The 14,376-nt window shown below is 37.9% G+C and overlaps 1 non-coding gene across 1 annotated transcript; it reads left to right on the top strand.

Annotated features, from left to right (window-relative positions):
* Window positions 1–302: 302 nt before the first annotated feature.
* On the top strand, window positions 303–410 carry LOC148578191 (small nucleolar RNA R71). The gene has a single exon (XR_015903316.1). It is a non-coding gene; the product is annotated as a small nucleolar RNA R71 (small nucleolar RNA).
* The last annotated feature ends 13,966 nt before the right edge of the window (window positions 411–14,376 follow it).

Here is a 14,376-nt window from a genome sequence, read left to right as displayed (position 1 = left end):
GCTTGCATTCCATGCAGACTCTGAGAGATCATATTGACTTGCTGAGTCAATATTTTATTCTGAGCCAATATGGCATTCAGAGTATCAACTTCAAGAACTCCCTTCTTCATAGGCGTCCCATTACTCACAGGATTCCTTTCAGAAGTGTACATGAACTGGTTATTAGCAACCATGTCAATGAGTTCTTGAGCTTCTGTAGGCGTTTTCTTTAGGTGAATGGATCCACCTGCAGAAGTGTCCAGTGACATTTTTGATAGCTCAGATAAACCATCATAGAATATATCCAGGATGGTCCATTCTGAAAGCATGTCAGAAGGACACTTTTTGGTCAACTGTTTGTATCTTTCCCAAGCTTCATAGAGGGATTCACCTTCTTTCTGTCTGAAGGTTTGAACATCAGCTCTAAGCTTGCTCAGCTTTTGAGGAGGAAAGTACTTGGCTAAGAAAGCCGTGACCAGCTTATCCCAAGAGTTCAGGCTGTCTTTGGGTTGAGAATCCAACCATAATCTAGCTCTGTCTCTTACAGCAAAAGGGAAAAGCATGAGCCTGTAGACTTCAGGATCTACTCCATTAGTCTTAACAGTATCACAGATCTGCAAGAATTCAGTTAAGAACTGAAAAGGATCTTCAGATGGAAGTCCATGAAACTTGGAATTCTGCTGCATCAGAGAAACTAATTGAGGTTTTAGCTCAAAGTTGTTTGCTCCAATGGCAGGAATGGAGATGCTTCTTCCATGTAAATTGGAATTAGGTGCAGTAAAGTCACCAAGCATCTTCCTTACATTATTATTATTTTCGGCTGCCATCTCCTCTTCCTGTTCGAAAATTTCTGAAAGGTTATCTCTGGATTGTTGTATTTTAGCTTCTCTTAGTTTCCTTTTCAGAGTCCTTTCAGGTTCTGGATCTGCTTCCACAAGAATATTCTTATCCTTGCTCCTGCTCATATGACAAAGAAGAGGGCACAGAATAATAATAATAATAATAATAGAGATCCTTTATACCACAATATAGGGATCCCTGTGTGAGTGGAAGAAAAGAGGGGGATAGAGAATGTAATGTAATGGAAGAAACACAACTGTGAGGAGGGTAGAGATGTGAGATGAGATGTTAGTAGATGAATAAATAAATAGAATAAGATGGGAGAGGGAGAATTTTCGAAAATAATTTTTGAAAAAGGGTTAGTGATTTTCGAAAATGGTTTTTGAAAAATGTTAGTATTTTTCGAAAATTTTTAAAATCAAAAATAAAAATAAGAATAATTAGTTAATTAAAAAGAAATTTTTGAAAAAGAGGGAAGATATTTTCGAAAATTAGAGAGAGAGAGTTAGTTAGGTAGTTTTGAAAAAGTTAAGAAACAAACAAAAAGTTAGTTATTTAGTTGAAACAAATTTTGAAAAGATAAGAAGTTAGGAGGTTAGAAAAGATATTTTGAAACCAACTTTTTGAAAAAGGTAAGATAAGAAGATATTTTAGAAATTATTTTTGAAAAAGATTTGATTTTTAAAATCTCAATTAATGACTTGATTCATAAGAAATCACAAGATATGATTCTAGAACTTAAAGTTTGAATCTTTCTTAACAAGCAAGTAACAAACTTCAAATTTTTGAATCAAAACATTAATTGCTATTGTTATTTTCGAAAATTTGGTATAAAAATAAGAAAAAGATTTTTGAAAAATATTTTTAGAATTTTCGAAAATAACTAAGTAAAATGAAAAAGATTTGATTTTTGAAAAAGATTTTGAAAAAGATAAGATTTTTAAATTGAAAATTTGATTTGACTCATAAAAATAACTAGATTTTAAAAATTTTTGAAAAAGTCAAATCTAATTTTCGAAATTATGAGAGAAAAGAGGGAAAGATATACTTTTTTTTTTATTTTTTGAATTTTTATGATGAGAGAGAAAAACAAGAAAAATGATGCAATGCATGAAAGTTATGGATCAAAACAATGAATGCATGCAAGAATGCTATGAATGTCAAGATGAACACCAAGAACACTATGAAGATCATGATGAACATCAAGAACACAATTTTGAAAAAAAAAAATTTTATGCAAAGAAAATATGCAAGACACCAAACTTAGAATTCTTTAATGCTTAGACACTAAGAATTCAAGAATGCATATGAAAAACAAGAAAAGACACAAAACATGCAAATGCAAAGATCAAACAAGAAGACTTACCAAGAACAACTTGAAGATCATGAAGAACACTATGAATGCATGATTTTTTTTTCTTTTCGAAAAATGCAAGATGCACATGCAATTGACACCAAACTTATAACATGACTCAAGACTCAAACAAGAAACACAAAATATTTTTTATTTTTATGATTTTATGATTTTTTTTGTATTTTCTTTTAAATTTTTTTTTCGAAAATTATTGTGAAAAATAAAAATAAGGATTCCAAAATTTTTAATATGAATTCCAGGAATCTTGCCATGTTAGTCTTAAAGCTCCAATCAAAGGGTCAGGCATGGCTTAATAGCCAGCCAAGCTTTAATAAAAATCAATGTTCTGAAAACCGGACCGGACCGGCCGGTTGAACCGGTCTAATCGGGAACCGATAGTAAAAATGGTCCGGTCCACCTCTAATAACCGTCTCCTGGAAAACCGCTGTCAAACCGTCGAACCGGCCGGAAATCGGTCGGTTGGACCGGACCGGTAACCCGCCGGTTCTTAATAAACGACGCTGTTTTGATTTTTTTGAGGGAAAAAAAAACCAACGTTGCGTTTATAGTTTACACCCTCACCCCTTCCCCCAACAAACCCCCTACCAATTGGTGAATCACTCTACTCTAAAGCAAAGTTAAATCCCCAAACCAAAACCCTAGGTCCTCCTGCAACATTTCTGCCGCACTGCTGCCGCCGTCCGTGCTGTCGGCGTCGTCTGTGGCCAGGCCCTCTCTTGTAGCTCAGCGTTCTCCTTCCCCCTGTCCTCCGTCCGTCCTCCGTGGCTTCTCTATTTTGTTGGCTTGGAGCAGCTCGCCGTGTCGTTGCTCGCCGTCGTCTCCCCGGTCGCCGTCCGTGTCTCCGTCGAAGGTTAGTGTCACAGCTTTCACTTCTTCAGTTCTTGTTCGTGTCTCAGTCTTCTCTCCCCAGAGCCTCTGTTTGCTGATTTCACTTCTTCAGTTCTTCAGTTCTTGTTCGTGTCTCAGTCTTCTCTCCCTAGAGCCTCTGTTTGCTGATTTTTAATGTGAAACTGTGAAATTGCTAATTTTTGCTGATTTTGTGCTGCTGCTCTTTCTTTACTTCCTGAAATTTTTGTTGAAATTTTCTTGTTGCTGCTAAAATTGAAAATCAAATCATTGTTGACATTTTTGTTTAGGGATTAGGGATTACTTGTTGCTGTTTTGTAATGTTTGTTGAAATTTCAGGTTTAGTGTGATTAGGGATTACTTGCTGCTGTTGAAATTTCAAGTTCAATGTGACTACGGATTACTTGTTGCTGTGTTGTAATGTTTGTTGAAATTTCAGGTTTAGTGTGAATGTGTGATTAGGGATTACTTGCTGCTGTTGAAATTTCAGGTTCAGTGTGATTAGGGATTACTTGTTGCTGTACTTGCTGCTGTTGAAATTTCAGGTTCAGTGTGACTAGGGATTAGTTGTTGCTGCTAACAATGCATTTGTGAATAATAACTTGCTCCAGTCCTCCTATTTTGATTTTGTTACTTTTAAATTTGCTCCAGTCCATTTACAGGTTCATAAACACAGATGAAGTTGCATTTGTTAATAACTTCTATGTTTCTTTTGCTTTTCTAGGGTTTTTAATTGCTATATAGCTTCAATTCAGTCACTATGTTTTTTGCTGATCTGCTAATGGTTTACCATTGCTGCTTTTACAATTGCTGCAGCTGAATAGTTCTTGTGCATATGTCTGGACCATTTATTTAACCTACATGGCAACTTGAGAAAAACCAGAGCCATGCATTTGATATAAAGCTTAGCTTTTAGATTTGTATATTTAGTATTTACAACCTAAGCAATTTCTTTCTGCTATTATTATTATTATTATTATTATTATTATTATTATTATTATTATTATTATTATTGCTTACCGTATCTGTTTAGTAGTACTTTAATGTACTGATTTTGCTATTTTTAGTGTTTAGTTTAGTGTTATCACTGCCTTGCTGAATGATGTTGCTAATGTACTGGTGTAGTGTTTTGATAATGTACTGGTGTTGCTGTTTCATTGTTGCTGTTCGATAATATACTGGTGTTGCTGTTTTAGGGTTGCTGATGTACTTTGGATCTTTTAATATTTATATTAGACTATAATTATATTTTAGAGTGTTTAATTATAATTTATATATTATTTTATTCTAAAACGATTTTTCCGGTTGAACCACTGGTTAGACCGGTTGAACCAGTAAACCAGTGAACCAGTAACTAGAGCGGTTCGATGACCGATTCGGTTCTCAGAACCTTGATAAAAATATGAGTGTAATTCAGACATGTGAAGACAAGTCATCCTAGCCTATTTTAACTAGTCTTTTTCTTTTGTTTTCATTAGAATTATGCACTTTCTTGAGCTACAAGCAAGCTAATTGAGTAGATTTTCATGTTTCCCTTGATTGAATCAACCATATATGAATTCATGCCATTTCATGAGGTTTTATGCTATATTTGTTGCATATTGTGAAAGAATGAATATCTCATGATTTTGAGCATAGCTTTGATGTGTTTGGTTGATTAATTATAGGTGAAGAAAGCTTGGAGAAGGGTTGAAGCAAGAAGGAATAGCTAGGAGTAAAGAGAAGACAATGGAATAAGTGAAATTGAACCAGGAAGCAAGAAGCTGGACCTAAAGTTAGCATCAAACTTTTGCACAAACTTTTGGTTGAAAAGTTAGCCCCAACGTTAGCCCCCTAACTTGGAGGCTAACGTTGGAACTTGAAAATTCTCCCCTGGGCTCCAAAAGTTTGCGCCAACGTTAGCCCCCTAACTTTGAGGCTAACGTTGGCACATGAATTTCTCCCCTGGGCACCAAAAGTTTGCGCCAACGTTAGCCCCCTAACTTTGAGGCTAACGTTGGCACATGAATTTCTCCCCTGGGCACCAACGTTTGCGCCAACATTAGACCCCTAACTTGGAGGCTAACGTTGGCACATGAAAATTCAAGGAAGAGGAGCAAAAGTTTGCGCCAACGTTAGCCCCCTAACTTGGTGGCTAACGTTGGCGCCACTAGCACACAAGGCAAGGCCAATGTTAGGGTCAAAGTTAGACCCCTAACGTTGGCACCAACGTTCATACCAGCAAGTTTTGTGGGCTGCTATGAAAAGTTGGAGCCAAAGTTAGACCCCTAACTTTAGCTCCAACTTTTGGTCCAACTTTTGCAAAACTCAAACCCGGTTCAATTGGTTCACTTTGGTTCTTCTTCAAACTTCAAGAGCAATCAACCAAGGCCTCTTTCAACCCAATTCCACCAAGAGCAAAGGCCCAACTCAAGGCTTGAAGATCATTGGAAGAAAGTGTATAAATAGGATAGAATTCAAGTTTTCAGAGAGCTTTTCTTTTGGAATTTTCATAAGAGTTTTCAGAGAGTTTTTGTTATTGAGTGACTTTAATTTCTTTGTCTTGGGGAAGGAGAATTCACTTCTCTTTCTCTCAGTTTTATTGCTTTCAATTTCAATTACAATTGTCTTGGATTTTGGGTTGGAGAATTGAAGAAATTCTGTTTCAATCTCAACCTTGGATCTCTCTGTTTATTTACTGAATTTAAATTTTTGTTTCCATCACTTGCTTCTCATCTAATTTCTTTGCAATTTACAATTTCCTTGCAACTGTTCTTGTTGGATCTAGGAAGGCATTGAGATCTAGACTTGGTTTTCTAGTCTCTGGGTTCCGAGATCCAAATCTCCAATTTACATTCTTTTTTTTTTTTTTTTTTTTGCTTTCCATGTTCATTTACTTTTCTGCTATAAGATCCGATCCAATCCCAATTCCCTTTTACTCTTTTGTTTGATGCAAGTTACTTTTCTTTGTTTAATTTCTGCAAATCCACTTCCCAATCCCCTTTTACATTCCGAGTCATTTACATTTCTTGCACTTTAAGTTTCTGCCATTTAATTTCTTGTCCTTTACGTTTCAGCAATTTATTTCTTGTTCTCTTTACTTCAATGCAATTTAATTCTGCAAGTCACAAAACCATCAACCAAATCTTGATTCGCTTGACTAAATCAACCACTAAGCTAAAATTGCTCAATCCTTCAATCCCTGTGGGATCGACCTCACTCCCGTGAGTTTTTATTACTTGATACGACCCGGTACACTTGCCGGTTAGATTTGTGTGTTTTGGGAGAGATTTATTTTTCCTCCAAAATATCTCATGAAGTTTTTGGCGCCGTTGCCGGGGATTGATTAGATTGACAATGATTAAGTGAGGTGGTGATCTAGATCAAGCACTTTTTCTTTATTTTTCTCTAATTTTCAACTAACCCACTAACTGTTTGAATTTTTGCTTAAGCTAACTAAAACTTCATTCTAGCAGTAGATTGAAGTGTCACTGGTTTGTGTGTTTCTTATGTTCTGCTTGTATGTCAGGTACAAGAAGACCCACACCCACCTTTCATGAACAAGACGAAAGAATCCTCTGAAGGCTAAGAAGAGAAGCAAGAGAAAAAAATGTTGCTGGAGAGGAAGAATCAGATGAAGAATATCATGAATTGGAGGAACACTCAACAAATCCACCAGTGAGAATGGCCAACAACAATGGTCAACCCCAGAGGAGAGTCTTGGCTTCATATACACTTGCTAATCCAAGGCATTGTGGGAGTAGCATCCTTACCCCAAATGTCGATGCAAATAACTTTGAATTGAAGCCCCAACTCATCACCTTGGTACAGAACAACTGTTCCTATGGAGGAGGCCCCTTGGAAGATCCAAACCAGCACCTATCCACCTTCCTGAGGATATGTAACACAGTGAAGACCAATGGTGTGCATCCTGACAGTTACAAATTGCTGCTATTTCCATTTTCCCTCAAAGACAAAGCCACTCAATGGTTGGAGTCATTTCCAAGAGATAGCATCAACAACTGGGATGATCTAGTAACCAAGTTTCTTGCCAAGTTTTACCCACCTCAAAGAGTTATTAGATTGAAGACTGAAGTACAAACATTCACACAAATGGATGCTGAACCCTTGTATGAGGCATGGGAACGATACAAAGCTCTAATCAGGAAGTGCCCTCCTGAGATGTTTAATGAATGGGATAAACTCCAAAATTTCTATGAAGGACTGACAATGAAAGCTCAAGAGGCACTTGACTATTCAGCAGGAGGCTCAATGTAACTCATGAAGACAGCTGAAGAAGCTCAGAACCTCATTGACATGGTGGCTAACAACCAATATTTCTTTGGCCATCAGAGACAACACCAACCATCACTAAGGAAAGGAGTGTTAGAAGTGGAAGGGGTTGACATCCTCCTAGCTCAAAACAAGATAATGCAGGAGCAGATTCAACAACAATTTGAGCAGATGGCTAAAAAGATTGATAGCTTGCGAGTTGCAACAGTGAATACAAGCCAACCACCAACCAAATGGGGGCAAAATGAAGAAAACCAAGAAGATCAGCAGCAGGAGCAACCTCAATATGTGCATAACCAAAGCTCCGGCCAAAATGAAGTCTATGGTGACACCCACAATCCATCCTGGAAGAACCATCCAAATCTCAGATTGGGAGATAACCACACCCACAGCCAGCAACCGTGGCAGAAAAACTCAAACCACGACCAGCAAAACACTAATAATAATCAATACAAGAAACCACAAAATACATATCAACCACCCCACCACAATCCACAAACTCATCAAAATAGCATTTCCGCACCAACATCTAATCCCCAAAACTACCACACTACCCCTACAAATAACTTCCAGCAACCACATTCCACCCCCATCATACCACCAATAGACCATCATGAAAGTAGAATTTCAAGTCTTGAGGCAGCCATACAAGCAATTGCTCAGTCCACTCAAAGCTTGGTCAAAATGCAAGAGAGAAATGAAGCTACCATAAAGAGCCTTGAACGACAAGTGGGACAATTGGCCAAACAAGCTGAACGGCCAACCAATGTTCTCCCAAGTGATACAATCTCCAATCCAAAGGACAAAGGAAAAGCTACAAAGTGGGAGGAGTGCAAAGCAATCATAGTGGGAAGTGAAAAGACTAGGGAGAAGGAAGCCATCAATCAAGAAGAACACAACAGAGAAGTTCCACAAGAAGAGACAGAAGAGAGAAGTGAAGAGGATAGAAAGACCAAGAATGCAAAAAGCTCAAAGAGAGATAAGGACATCCCTGAAACACAACTACAAGAAAAGAAGGAAGGGATGAAGCCATATATCCCCAAACTTCCATATCCTCAAAGATTCAAAAAAGAAAACGAGGATAAGCAATACTCAAAGTTCCTGAACATATTCAAGACACTCAGCATCAATATTCCTTTCTTAGAAGCACTTGAACAGATGCCATTATATGCTAAATTTATGAAAGAAGTGCTAACAAAGAAAAGACCCTTGAAGGAAGGACAGATTATTGAAATGACAATGGAGTGTAGTGCTATTCTCCAAAGAGGTCTACCAGAGAAGAAGGATGATCCTGGAAGGTTTTATATACCTTGTACCATAGGAAACATAACTATTGAGAAATCATTCTGTGACCTTGGTGCAAGTATAAACTTGATGCCTCTATCTCTTATGAGGAAGCTTAAAATTTTTGAGCTGAAACCCACTCGAATAACTCTTCAAATGGCTGACAAGTCCATTCAACAAGCACTTGGAGTTGTAGAGAATGTGCTGGTAAAAGTGGAAAAATTTCTTCTTCCAGTTGATTTTGTCATCCTGGATATGGAGGAAGACCCTAACACTCCCATCATCTTGGGGAGACCTTTTCTTGCTACGGGCAGAGCATTGATAGATGTTGAAAAAGGGGAATTGTTGCTGAGAGTGCATGATGAGCACCTAGCATTCCATGTTTTTAAAACCCCACATGAGCCCACTCAAGAAGAAGAGTGTGTGGAAGATAAGGCCAGAGATCAAAGTTTGAAGGAGGTAGTCAATGAGTTAACTCCAAGACTTCTACATCCATGCTTGAAAGAAGTGGAGATGGTGCAACAGACCAAAGAAATCAAGGAGGAACTAGATCCAAAACCCCCTGATGAGAACCTCAACATTCCAGATAAAGAACCACCAAGGCATGAATCATCTCCTAAGAAAGAAGAGAAGAAGAAGAGGCCAAAAGGGTGGAAAATCAAGAAAACCCCCACTGAAGGCTTTTCACCAGGGGATAAAGTAGTGTTAAACACACAACCAATGAAGATGTCTCCACAATTATTTGAATACTACACTGTGAACCGGGTCCTTTCACTTGAACACTTAGAGATCATCAAAGAGGAGACTGGAAGGAAGTTCACAGTAAGAGGAGAAAAGTTGAGGCACTATGATTTTCAGCCCCCATGATCAAAGAATGAAGGATGTCAAGCTAGTGACATTAAAAGAGCGCTTGTTGGGAGGCAACCCAACCTGAGGTAGTTCTTTTTTTTATAGCTAGTTCAATAAAAAGGTTAAGTAGATTCACCTGTATTGTAAGGAGCTAAGTTTGGTGTTGCACACAAAAATAATTTAAGGGAGAATGAAGGATTCTAAGTTTGGTGTTCCACCGAAATCTCATTTACAAACACATTCTCACCTTCTGCATAAAGGGTTGCTAGCTCCAAGCAATCAGATGAATCATTTAATCATTGTCTGTTTCTAGTTTTTAGTTTTATTGCCTTTAGCAAAGACACAAGGATTTCACATGTGGTTAACTTGATGCATCAGAGGCAGTGGCGAGGGACTAAGTTTGGTGTTCACACACCAAAGTAAGTTCAAAAGCCTATAAGAAAGTCTTGCACACTAACCAATTACCTAAGGGCTTGAGAAGCAAGCAACTTTTGAGAATTGTGCAGGGAATTCACTACCATTTGAAGACACTATGCATCATAACTCAAAAGGGCACAGCAGAAGGAAGGACAAAGGAACTGCAAACCAATAGGTTGTATCTATACTTAACCTTTGCTGTTGAGAAATACTTTTGATTGATGTCTTGTTAAAGTGTTCATTTAGTTCAAACAAATTCAAATTTCTTTTAAAATAAGTAAGCTAGTCTATGTGTGTGCTTGTGTGTTTACTTCCACTTAGCAAAAAGTATGTTGTGTCCCCTGCATCTTTAAGTTCAATAAAAGAAATGTTTGAATGTGAAGTAAGATAGTCTCTGTTAGATAGAAGTAGAATAAAAGTAAGTGGTGGTATGTGTGTGATTGTATAATAGCTCACTTTTAGTGAATAAAGAGCTAGGATATCTCATTCTAAGTAAAGAGTGGCCTACTGTCTATGAATCTCAATTAAATAAAAAAAAAATTCCGTGGTTAGAAAGAAAAACAAAAAGAAGGAAAGAAAAGAGATAGCCAAAAAGTGGCAGAACAAAAGGAAACAAAAAGAAACAAAGCTGGACACCAATAGCTTGAACTTTAAAATATATGCCTGTGATGTCTTTGTACTAGGATCTGCTTGGATTAGTAAGCTCTTAGGAGTGCATCAACACTCGGTGACTTGGGTTAACTAATCCGGGATCATCAGCTGAAAGTCCACTATCAAGAGCAACCTAACTACAAGGCATTTAGTAACCCAAAGAGGTGCTGGGCATCAATGTTTTAAGAAGGAATGTGAGCCAAGTGTCTATGGTGAATAATGTGTCAAGTATAAAGAAAAGAAAATGAACTTGCTACACATGACACTCAAATAAAGCTTATAAACAAAGTAATAGCCAAGGATAAAAGAATAATGAGAGGTCATAGCAGTATGTTACTTGAAGCTTGAAGGAGACTTTCTAAGCCTAGGAGTCAGTAAGAAGTAAGTATTTACATATCCACACAAAATCCCATGAACTATCAATAATACTCTGCTAGCATGAACATCATCTTCCATTTCATTCTTTCTTCTCAATAAATCTTTTCTTGCTTGGGGACAAGCAAGCTTTAAGTTTGGTGTTGTGATGACAAGTCATCCTAGCCTATTTTAACTAGTCTTTTTCTTTTGTTTTCATTAGAATTATGCACTTTCTTGAGCTACAAGCAAGCTAATTGAGTAGATTTTCATGTTTCCCTTGATTGAATCAACCATATATGAATTCATGCCATTTCATGAGGTTTTATGCTATATTTGTTGCATATTGTGAAAGAATGAATATCTCATGATTTTGAGCATAGCTTTGATGTGTTTGGTTGATTAATTATAGGTGAAGAAAGCTTGGAGAAGGGTTGAAGCAAGAAGGAATAGCTAGGAGTAAAGAGAAGACAATGGAATAAGTGAAATTGAACCAGGAAGCAAGAAGCTGGACCTAAAGTTAGCATCAAACTTTTGCACAAACTTTTGGTTGAAAAGTTAGCCCCAACGTTAGCCCACTAACTTGGAGGCTAACGTTGGAACTTGAAAATTCTCCCCTGGGCTCCAAAAGTTTGCGCCAACGTTAGCCCCCTAACTTTGAGGCTAACGTTGGCACATGAATTTCTCCCCTGGGCACCAAAAGTTTGCGCCAACGTTAGCCCCCTAACTTTGAGGCTAACGTTGGCACATGAATTTCTCCCCTGGGCACCAACGTTTGCGCCAACGTTAGACCCCTAACTTGGAGGCTAACGTTGGCACATGAAAATTCAAGGAAGAGGAGCAAACGTTTGCGCCAACGTTAGCCCCCTAACTTGGTGGCTAACGTTGGCGCCACTAGCACACAAGGCAAGGCCAACGTTAGGGTCAAAGTTAGACCCCTAACGTTGGCACCAACGTTCATACCAGCAAGTTTTGTGGGCTGCTATGAAAAGTTGGAGCCAAAGTTAGACCCCTAACTTTAGCTCCAACTTTTGGTCCAACTTTTGCAAAACTCAAACCCGGTTCAATTGGTTCACTTTGGTTCTTCTTCAAACTTCAAGAGAAATCAACCAAGGCCTCTTTCAACCCAATTCCACCAAGAGCAAAGGCCCAACTCAAGGCTTGAAGATCATTGGAAGAAAGTGTATAAATAGGATAGAATTCAAGTTTTCAGAGAGCTTTTCTTTTGGAATTTTCATAAGAGTTTTCAGAGAGTTTTTGTTATTGAGTGACTTTAATTTCTTTGTCTTGGGGAAGGAGAATTCACTTCTCTTTCTCTCAGTTTTATTGCTTTCAATTTCAATTACAATTGTCTTGGATTTTGGGTTGGAGAATTGAAGAAATTCTGTTTCAATCTCAACCTTGGATCTCTCTGTTTATTTACTGAATTTAAATTTCTGTTTCCATCACTTGCTTCTCATCTAATTTCTTTGCAATTTACAATTTCCTTGCAACTGTTCTTGTTGGATCTAGGAAGGCATTGAGATCTAGACTTGGTTTTCTAGTCTCTGGGTTCTGAGATCCAAATCTCCAATTTACATTCTGTTTTTTTTTTTTTTTTTGCTTTCCATGTTCATTTACTTTTTTGCTATAAGATCCGATCCAATCCCAATTCCCTTTTACTCTTTTGTTTGATGCAAGTTACTTTTCTTTGTTTAATTTCTGCAAATCCACTTCCCAATCCCCTTTTACATTCCGAGTCATTTACATTTCTTGCACTTTAAGTTTCTGCCATTTAATTTCTTGTCCTTTACGTTTCAGCAATTTATTTCTTGTTCTCTTTACTTCAATGCAATTTAATTCTGCAAGTCACAAAACCATCAACCAAATCTTGATTCGCTTGACTAAATCAACCACTAAGCTAAAATTGCTCAATCCTTCAATCCCTGTGGGATCGACCTCACTCCCGTGAGTTTTTATTACTTGATACGACCCGGTACACTTGCCGGTTAGATTTGTGTGTTTTGGGAGAGATTTATTTTTCCTCCAAAATATCTCATCAACATGACAAGCCTAACATGCCCTATCCAGAAGAATTGGGCATGACTTCATTGAGGTGATTAGTTGAAGACCAATCCCAAAGCAGTTTGGGTATGGCTTTACAGCCAGATAGGCTTCAACATGCTTCATGAAACACTAGAATTCATTCTTAAAAATTCTGAAGAAAAATAATATTTTTGAAAACACATTTTTTTTCGAAAACAAAGGAGAAAATTTTGAAATATTTTTTTTGAAAAATTTTTAAAAACAAAATAAAAAGAAAATTACCTAATCTGAGCAACAAGATGAACCGTCAGTTGTCCATACTCGAACAATCCCCGGCAACGGCGCCAAAAACTTGGTACGCGGAATCGTGATTACACTTTAATTATGTAAAATTCATTGCTCTTTCTTTCCCTGGAAATGGCGCCAAAAACATGATGCCAAGACCATGGTTCACAACTCCGTGTAACTGACCAGCAAATGCACTGGGTCGTCCAAGTAATACCTTACGTGAGTAAGGGTCGAATCCCACGGAGATTGTTGGTATGAAGCAAGCTATGGTCACCTTGCAAATCTCAGTTAGGCAGATATAAATTGATAATGGTGTTTTCGAATAATAATTAATAGAATAGGGATAGAAATACTTATGTAATTCATTGGTGAGAATTTCAGATAAGCGAATGGAGATGCTTTCGTTCCTCTGAACCTCTGCTTTTCCTGCTATCTTCATCCAATCAGTCTTACTCCTTTCCATGGTTGGCTTTATGTGATACATCACCATTATCAACGGCTACTTTCGGTCATCTCTCGGGAAAATGATCCAATGCCCTGTCACGGCACGGCTAATCGTCTGGAGGCATCACCCTTGTCAATGGCTTCATCTTATCCTCTCAGTGAAAATGATCAACGCACCCTGTCACGGCACGGCTATTCATCTGTCGGTTCTCGATCATGCTGGAATAGGATTTACTATCCTTTTGCGTCTGTCACTAACGCCCTGCAATCGCGAGTTTGGAGCTCGTCACAGTCATTCATTCATTGAATCCTACTCGGAATACCACAGACAAGGTTTAGACTTTCCGGATTCTCTTGAATGCCGCCATCATTCTAGCTTACGCCACGAAGATTCTGATTAAGAGATCTAAGAGATACTCATTCAGTCGAAGGTAGAATGGAAGTGGTTGTCAGGCACGCGTTCATAGGGAATGATGATGATTGTCACGTTCATCACATTCAGATTGAAGTACGAATGAATATCTTAGAAGCAAAATAAGATGAATTGAATAGAAAACAGTGGTACTTTGCATTAATCTTTGAGGAACAGCAGAGCTCCACACCTTAATCTATGGAGTGTAGAAACTCTACCGTTAAAAATACATAAGTGAAAGGTCCAGGCATGACCGAATGGCCAGCCCCTCTGATCTAAGAACCAGGCGTCCAAAGATGGTCAAAAAGACGACTAATACAATAGTGAAAGGTCCTATTTA

Source organism: Arachis ipaensis, chromosome B1 (genome assembly GCF_059453495.1).
Source record: "Arachis ipaensis isolate K30076 ecotype BB chromosome B1, ASM5945349v1, whole genome shotgun sequence".
Lineage (NCBI taxonomy): Eukaryota > Viridiplantae > Streptophyta > Magnoliopsida > Fabales > Fabaceae > Arachis > Arachis ipaensis.
The sequence above is the reverse complement of the archived record's forward strand: the minus strand, read 5'-3'. Positions and strand labels throughout refer to the sequence as shown.